Raw genomic sequence first — 6,831 nt, forward strand, 5'->3', positions numbered from 1 at the left:
GCACACACACACACACACACACACACACACACACACACGAAGTTTGAAATGAAAAGCTGCCCATGCTCTGATCTGTCAAAACCCTCCAGTGGCTTAAAAGTCTCAGGAATTGTAAGCAAACTTCTCCTCCCATTTATTCTAGTCCCATCCCAGGCACCTGAGTAAGAATCACTAGTCTATATGACCCCAATGTCTCTAGTGAAGTAAGCAAACAGAATAAGAGAGTAAGATAACTCTTTTTCTTGGCTATCACCTTTGTTGTGGTGGTTTGGTATTTTATTGTATGTTAAAATTTTTGTGTCACATAAGAACATTCTCATATAAACACATATTGAGCATATTTGCTCTTTTAAAAAAAATAAATGGACACCAATTGGTCAATATTGTTCATTTGTTTAAAGGTTGGTAATCTGCAACAATTTTCAGGGAGGTTGATATTCATTGATGGTGAAATCATAATGGATTCAACCTTTCGGAATCCCAGAGAAGAAAATGAATTCCGTTCTGTTTGACAGTGCAGGTCCCCCCTTCTATAGGTTTGTCTTGAGGATATGATCATGTACATGTGAAACTGTTTAGAAAAGGTTCCCATCGGTTCACGTGTTGGGTAGGAAAAGAGGACAAGAAAGAAGCCTGTGCATAAATAGATGGGGAAGGAGTGGGCTAAGATATCACCTCACAGTCAATCAACATTTAAAGTCACACTATTAGAAAACAGAAGGTTTATAAACATACGACCACTAGAATTTGAATTTCCGTCTTCTCATACCAACTTGGAGGAGGATGTGAGGTGAACGTGGTATTTTGCACTGCAGGATTCTGGTGGTTTACAGCGGAATCTGGGAAAGCATTTGTGGATTTAATAATGAATCTAGCGAACCCTTATAAAAAAAATGATGGATACAGCAGAGGGAGAGAAAACTGGAATCGATGGGACAGGGGGCATCTCCGAGACAAGCTAGAAAATTAGGACGAGGGAAAGTCCCAGTAATCAATGAGAACTAGGGTGACTCTAGCTAAGACACCTAGCAATAGGAGATCTGGAACCTGAAACAGCCACTTCCTGTAACCAGGCAGGACCTCCAGTGGAAAGATGGGGATACCCAACTACCCACAAAACTTTCAACCCACCATTTGCCCTGCCTACAAGATGTACAGGAATAAGGATGGAGCAGAAATTTAAGGAAGGGCCAACCAATGGCTGTCTCAAATTGAGACCCATACCATGACAGCAAGCCCACACCTGGCACCATTAATAATACTCTGCTATACTTGCAGACAGGAGCCTAGCATAACTGTCCTCTGAGAGGCTTCACCCAGCAGCTGATAGAAAAAGAGATGCAGAGACCCACAGCCAAACATTCTGCGGAGCTCAGGAAATCTTGTGGAGGAGAAGAAGAATTGATTCAAGGAGCCAGAGAGGTCAAAGACACCACAAGAGTGCTGGAGAGATGGCTCAGAGGTTAAGAGCACTGACTGCTCTTCCAAAGGTCATGAGTTCAATTCCCAGCAACCACATGTTGGCTCACAACCACCTATAACAAGAGCTATATCCATAATAAATAATAAATAAATAAACAAATAAATCTTTTTTAAAAAAGATACTACAAGAAAACCTATAGAATCAACTAACTTGGGCCCACAGAGGCTCAACCACCAAACAAAGAGCATGCTTGGGACATTTCTAGGACTCCTACGCCTATGGAACAGAAGAAGTACAGCTTGGTCTTCATGTGGGACTCCTAAAATAGAAGCAGGGGCTGCCTCTGACTGCATAACTTGCCTTTGGATCCCTTTCCCCTAACTGGGCTGCCTTGTCTAGGCTCCGTAGGAGAAGATGTGCCTAGTCCTACTGCAACTTGATATTCCAAGGTGGGTTGGTATACATAGGAGACCTCCCTGTCTCAGAGGAGAGAGGGAGGGGAAGATGGGGGTCAGGGGCGCAGAAGGATGGGAGAGGGAGGGATGAGGGGAGAGGGAGGGATGAGAGGAGAGGGGGAAGGGGAAGCTGTGATTGGAATGTAAAGTCAATAACCAAAATAATAATAAAAAATAGGTTATAGATAAAAATAATACTTTGTGAAATATTTAATCAGATGTTGGCCGCTTTAATCCAGCAATGGCTATGTCTTCTTTGTGTTTACGGACCATTATAAATCACAGATACAGTCTCATGTTGGTAAGCATTAATCTACATTATCATTTTAAAAGTTGTAATGCAGGGCCTAGGAGATGGCTCAGCAGGTAAAAGGAATTTGCAACTGAGCCTGAGAACTTGAGTCCCTGGCCCCACATAATGGAAGAGAGAATACTCCTGCAAGCTGTGATCTGACCTCATACTGTGTGTATTCCCACACATAGCCACGAAATAGATGTAATAAAAATTTTGGAATTACCAGCCATCCTCAGCGAAGCTTCCTCCTGCAGCCGATGGGAACAAATACAGAGACCCACAGCCAGACATCATGCAGAGAGTGAGAGACCCTGGAACACTCACCTCTAAAAGGAATGTCTCCATCAAATCTCTCGCCCCAGAGCTCAGGGAACCGTGCAGAAGAGCATCCAAAAAGAGTGTAAGAGCCAGAGGGCATGGAGGACACCAAGATAACAAGGCTTTTTCTTAAACCAACACATGCAAAGCTCACATGAATTCAGAGACTGAAGCAGCACGCACAGGGCCAGAACAGGTGTGCATCCGGTCCTCTGTGTTCATATTATGGCTTCCAGTTTAGTGTTTTTATGGGATTCCTGAGTGTGCAAATGAATGAGTCTCTGATTCTTGTGACTTCTTTTGGGCTCTCTTCTTTATGTTGGTTTGTTTTGTCCAACTTTGGTGTGATAGTTTTTGTTTTGTCATTTTATATGTATATATAATACACACACACACACACACACACACACACACACACACACATATATAGTGAGTGAGTGAAAGAAAGAAAGGAAGGAAGGAAGAAAGAAAACAGAAAAGAACAGAAAGAAAGAGAGTAGACACTGGGGTAAATGTAACTGTCACTTATAGCTGCTGGGAGAAAGAAAATACAGTGGCACTGGGTACATCAACCACACTAGGGCAGCCTCATGATCAGGAGTAACTGAGCAACACGTAGTGAACTCCATAGCTTTTTGTGCGCTTTTATTTAGTTACACTTTGGCTCACTTGGGAAGGGGGGAAGAATTTTGTTTTCTTGGCTTGAGGGGAGTTCTGTTGTATAGGAGTTTTGTCATTTTGGGAAGGAAAGTGAAGTTGGGTGGGGAGCGAGGGGAAGAGAATCTGGAAGGATTTAGGGAAGGGGAAGAATATGATCAAAATATATTTAAATTTAAATTTTTAAAATTTTGTTTTAAATAACTAAAATATAGTAACTCAAAATTTTGGAATGGCATATAATTTTGGAACATGTAAATGATTATGTGAATCAATATTTTAAAGTCTCAACTAGCTTCATATATTAGCATTATAAAGAAATCTACAAAATTACTGTCCACTGTTCATATTTTGAACTTGTCTGAATTTTTTTCCCTTGTAGACAAGTACCCAGAATTATATCAGAACTAGAAGATCTGTTGTCGTTTTTAGAAAAATCTCTGGCAACAGATGAGCTACTCACAGATGTCACACAGTAAAGGTTCCTTGGTTTGTGTGCCTGATGAAAGAGGGTGACGCTGCTGAGGGTGGGGAGATTGGCGTAAGTCAGACACCTTCTCAGTCACCTTCAGCAGGAGGAAGTGGTTTACAGAAACATGAGGTTTCTACTGCTTCCGAGGGGTATATTCTCCAAGGAGTAGACTTTGCTGCAGGAGGTTGGGGTAAGAGGAAAGCCTGAGCCTTGAAGCTGAGCTAGCTCAGCTTGGTCTTCCCAGGGCTTAAACATTTCGTCATAATGGTTTTCCATGGGTTTTGAAGAGCAAAGAGCTCACCACTCACCACTAGTTTGCCCAGCCCAGGGCTGACCTGATCTTGTACACGTTCTGGTACTCACTTGGGCCATCCTTGGTAAGATGCTGGCGTGGACAGACTGGAGTCTATGTCATCAAAACATGCTTTGGCCCCTCTATCCCTCCATTATTTTGGCCAGCAGTCCATGAGATGATGATTGTGAATCTGAAATGCAAAGATGCTTTGAGAGAGAGAGAGAGAGAGAGAGAGAGAGAAAGAAGAAGAAGAGAAGAGAGAGAAGAAGAAGAGAGAAAGAAGAAGAAGAAGAAGAAGAAGAAGAAGAAGAAGAAGAAGAAGAAGAAGAAGAAGAAGAAGAGAGTGAGAGAGAGAGAGAAACGTGAGACAGACCAAGACAGACAAGCTGAAGATTGGCCCTGATGTTTGGAAACCAAAGCATCACACATGAATTGGTGTAAAACTGGGAAACTCAATAACTTTGACACAATGATTAAACATGGTTGGGATCGTGCATAGCAGCTTTGCTCACCCTTTCCTGTCTGTATTGGGAACTGAAATAACTGGTCTGTGAGTAGGAGCAGAAACAGATCCTAATGCCAGTTCTGGAGTTTAGGGATCAAATTTAAAACATTTGTCCAGTGTCTAATGCAATAGCAGTAATGGTTACCTCCTAAACTCTATGTGTGCTTTTCTGAAATTCCTCCCGATGCCTGTGGAGGACGTCTCTATTCCGACCCACTCTAAACTGTAAACGGCTTAAGGATCCCAAGAGGAAGCAAGGGTGGCAACAGATTCAAGTGCCCAGTGTTCATTTTCAACAGGAGTCACACCACGGGGCTTCAGTTCTCTCTTCCATGAAACAGGCTCACAATGATCCACCTGCCTTATTGTGGAAAACTAAGCAATGAACAACATTCTCTGCTCTTACAGGAAGCCAATAGCTGACTCCTGTCTTGGAAGCACTCAGGAGTCTTCCTAATACCCCATATGCAACCTCTGCTTTAACTTGAACAGTGTCAGCAGTGTAAACATCACAGAACAATGACAACATTCCCTGTAACTCAGCTGTAGTACGGCATGTTTCATAGACATTGCATGCATGCATAGAACATGTTTTTTTGATACCTAAAAGTTAAAAAACAAAAACAAAACTCCTATTTTACTTTTCGCCGACTTTTCTGAGCATCTACAATGTGGTCGATTTCGTATGAAACACTTTGGCACAGTTTATTTTATTCTGGTTTCACCATGGCCCTAGCATGTAGCTATTTTTATCATCTCTACTTATGCAAATGTGGACTCATCTAGGTAGCTGATAATCCCTTGAATCCTAACTGGCTCCCTTGACTTAAAAATCAATATCTTCTGAAACAAAATCATGTTCAAAGGAAATCACAGTGACGTTTCTAAAGAGTTCGTCTCATTCTGCCTTCCTTCCTTCCTTTCTTTCCCCTTTCCTTCCTTCCTTCCTCCCAAGCTCACAAGTATCCTGTGTCAAATCCCATCCTAAACCAGGGGATCTCCCTAGCACATTAGTTAGCTTCTTCATTGCTGTCACAAAACACCTGATGGAAACAACATAGGAAGAGAGGTTTATCTTGACTCACAGTTTCAGAGCTACCAGTCAGTCATGGCACCAAAGGCGTGGTAGTAGGATTAACTTTTATCCATGGCAACAGGAGCAAGATGACTGCAAACAGGAAACACAACTGGGTCAGAAGTGACACCAGTATTTAACACTCAAAGCCTGGTTCCCCAAGGGTGGGGGTGCTACAATCGTCTATCCACTGGTCCCAGACCATGTTCCAAAGGCTTCATAACTTTCCCAAACAGCACCTTCCGTTAGGTGACCCAGAATTGAAGCACATATTGCCATAGTGGCGGGGGTGGGGGTGGTGGGGTGACTTACATTCAAATCATGACACCCGAGACTGTGTGGAAGATGGCTGAGAACGCGCTTGTGTACCAGGGACGCCTTCAGAAGCTCACGTTGCTCCCTGCATCTTATTGGAGAAGTAAGAACCTAGATTATGGTGGGAAGCCTATAAAATTCGGAGTTAGGCAAACCTGAGTTCCAAGTCTGTCTCTGTCACCCCCTATAGCTGTGTGGTCATGGATAAGTCCTGTTGCTTCTCTGTGACACACTGGTTTTCATATATATATGAAATATATATATACATATATATATACACACACATATATATATACATACATATATACATATACATATGTATGCATGTGTGTATATAATAGTATATACTATCTGTTATAATAATAGATCATCTTTAGGGACTGCTCCAACCATAAGTAAAAATACGATGCCTGGCACTTGAATTTGTGTTCAGTAGATGACATATCAGAATTTAGTCATCATCAGACGAGGTGGTCCACACCTTTAATCCTAGCACTGGGAGGCAGAGAAGCAGGCAGATCTTTTGTGAGTTCAAGGTCAGGCTGGTCTACATTAAGAATTCCAGTACAGCCAGGTAGAGATCTTGTCAGGAGGATGGGGCATGGGGGGTGGGGGTGGAGTGGGGGATGTGTGGGTGAGAAGGGGGGGGATGAACAAGGACAAAAGAAAAAGAATATGGTCGTTCACCAATATTTTAATCTTTGCCTTATAAAACAAACAAACAAACAAACAGCCACCCTTCACAGCCTTGGTGAGCAAGCAAGCGCCTATAGCCTCTCCCAGGCATCTTGAGGAGAAAGCAGAGCTGGAGACATCTCCACACACCTAGACTCTTAAGAGAAACAACACTTCTCCTCCGCTGGAGGACCCCAGTTCCTTTGGCTTGCAAATCCTTGCTCCTTTGGCTGGCAACTTCAAGGGGTGGAGGGCCAATTCGCCATGGCGGTTTGTGTGTGCAGCATGTCTGACAGGCTGGGAGAGGAAGGCGTTAATGTTTTCTGACAGGCGACCCCTAATTGTG

Source organism: Acomys russatus, chromosome 31 (assembly GCF_903995435.1).
Source record: "Acomys russatus chromosome 31, mAcoRus1.1, whole genome shotgun sequence".
NCBI classification, from domain to species: domain Eukaryota; kingdom Metazoa; phylum Chordata; class Mammalia; order Rodentia; family Muridae; genus Acomys; species Acomys russatus.